This window comes from Triticum dicoccoides, chromosome 5A (genome assembly GCF_002162155.2).
Source record: "Triticum dicoccoides isolate Atlit2015 ecotype Zavitan chromosome 5A, WEW_v2.0, whole genome shotgun sequence".
Taxonomy (NCBI): Eukaryota; Viridiplantae; Streptophyta; class Magnoliopsida; order Poales; family Poaceae; genus Triticum; species Triticum dicoccoides.
In genome coordinates, this window is record NC_041388.1 from 427,787,533 (window position 1) to 427,790,217 (window position 2,685).

Genomic DNA, 2,685 nt, shown 5'->3' on the forward strand with positions numbered 1-2,685 from the left:
GAGTCTCTTTCGAGCATCAATTTCATTCGTGCGGAACCTCTTCAGTCTTCCGTAAATTATCTCAACCGGTGTATTCTCGTCTTGTTTGACATTCACCATCTCTTTTTCTTCTCCGGTGGATTCAATTCTAATTTTCGGTAGTGATTATATTCTTTTCCTCGGCTCAAGTGTTTTCCCTGCTCGTTCGCCTCTCGCCAGTTTATCCTTCCGGAGTGTTCAAGACATCTCAGGAGATTCGTCAGTGTTCCAATTAATTCAAGGTCGTCACCTCATTCAAATATTTCAATCATTCCGGTGCATCATCTACCTCTTCAACAACCCTTTCCAACGGTATTTTTATCTTCAGTGGGCCCTAACCCACAGGTCTTTTCCCAGGATCTTACCTGACTCTTCTAATTCTCCCGGGGTTATTCTCAAATCCTTTTGAAATTTGACATAAGTATGAATTTGATCAGTCAGATGCCATCTCCAAGATTGCTTTCAAATTCTTTTCATCTTTGGTTCAACCCTTCCTCTTTTACATTCTACCAGAGTACCTCAGTAATTTTGGTGGTGTTTCTCGTTGTCATTCGAAAATACAAGAAGAGTTTTTCCTCTAAATTTTGCCCGTTCTCTCCAAGATTCGTGGTTCTAGTCTCTTGTTATCCTCTCGAATTATTCCGTTTGTCAGATATTCCTTTTTCTTACCCATCAGGAGTACGTCAGAAGTTGTTTTCCGTTTCGTTTCACCGGAGGCCATCGTTCCAAAAGAATTCTTCGTCCTCACATTTCAACTACCGTTATCCAATTATCCCGGTGCTTCGTTCAAGTGTTCTTTAGTCAGCTCATGATCTCTTTATCCTTTTGCATCTAAATCCCCTCTAGCATATTGGTTCTTCTAATTCTTCCCGGTGATTCATTCTCTTTCATCAGTCATTTCCGAATTCTAACAGTGGTTCGTTCAAGATTCTTTTTCTTTGATTATCATATTAATGCATTCGTTCTTTCCAATCCTACTGGTGGTTCATGAAGACCTTCTCAATTTCGCGATATGCCACTTCTCAATCCTTTTCAAGAAGAATAAGTAGTATGCAAAATCCATTGCTTGTCATCAATTTAATTTGATGAAGGATAAGCATACAATAAATCTTATTCTTATTTCCTCAAAGTGTTTAATCCCTTTCTTTGGAGTTTGTTCTTGATGAATAAATTCTAGTTCCAAGTGTTTTCATCTTTTCTTTTCCGGAGTTCAATTTCCTCGGCCATTTTGTCGGAATCTCCATTTAAGTCACCGCAAGCTTTAATATTATTCTTTCATCCTTCATTTTATCTCGTCATCCTTTTGTTACCGGAGTTCTTCATGGTGGCTCATCATGATTTAATTCATTCCTCAAGTGTTCATCAAGATTCTTATCGAAGGAGCTCAAGTATCTTCCTTCTTGCTTTCGAAGTGCAATTAAATCTCCGTATTCTTTTGAAGTGGAGTTTTGTATTTCTTCGTTTTTCTAAGTTATCCAATCATTTCCGTTTGTGGACGGTTATCACCTTATGATCTTGAGATGTTACCTATAAGACCACAACAAGCTTATTCTTTTCGTTGTTGATTGTCTCAACAACTCCGTTTAAACCTTCCTTCTAAAGATGCTTTCAATTTCATTCGTGGCACAAGTTGTCATTTTCTTCTCCGTTCTTTTCATTCAACTCTTTCAATTCTTTACGGACGTTTTATGTCATGTCTTCATCAAGTATCATTCCATCCTCTCAAGCTCGTGTTCTATTCCTCCATGTTTCAGCCGGAGTGCTGCCTAAATCCTTTCAGTCTTATTCGTTTCTTATCTCGTTCTAACAGGAGTGGTTTCGGAGTCTATCTGATTCCATGAGTTTTCGATTCTCGTCATTCTCATCGTCCCCCTCTTCTTCTCGAGTGCTCTCGATTCTTTGCTTCTTCTCTTGCGTTCTTGTTTCACCTCATCCCTTTTCTCTTCCGTCTCGTTCCTAAGATCTCGGGACGAGATCTCTTGTTAGTGGAGGAGAGTTGTAACGCCCCGGATCCGATGCACCAGGTGTCCGCCAGATATTCACCATCGTTGCCATGTCATTTGCTTGCATGTAGCATTTTGTCATGTCATCATGTGCATTGCATTGCATACGTGTTCGTCTCATGCATCCGAGCATTTTCCCCGTTGTCCGTATTGCAATCCGACACTCCTATGTCATCCGGCGTCCCCTTCTTGTCTCTTTTCATGAGCGGGTGTTAAACATTCTTGGAATGGACCGAGGTTTGCCAAGCGGCCTTGGTACATCACCGGTAGACCGCCTGTCAATTTTCGTCGCATTTGGAGGTCGTTTGATGCCCCAACGGTTAACCGCGTAGCCCGAAACCCCTCTCTCTTTGCAGCCCAGCCCCTCTTCACCACAGCACATGAGCCCATCCAAACCCCCTCCATGCTCTCGGTCGTTCGATCACGATCGTGTGGGCGAAAACCGCTCCTCATTTGGACTCTCCTAGCTCCCTCTACCTATAAATATGCCTCTTCCCCCGAAATTCTCGGTCTAACCCTAGCCTCTTTCCCCTCTACACCGCCGGACGCATCTCCGCCGCCGCCCGCAGCCAGTGGCGCGCCGCCACGTGGCCTCCAGCGTCGTCCCCACCGCCTCGGTCCCCCGAGCCCAGGCGCGGCCCGCCCAAGCCCGCGCGGTCGCCCG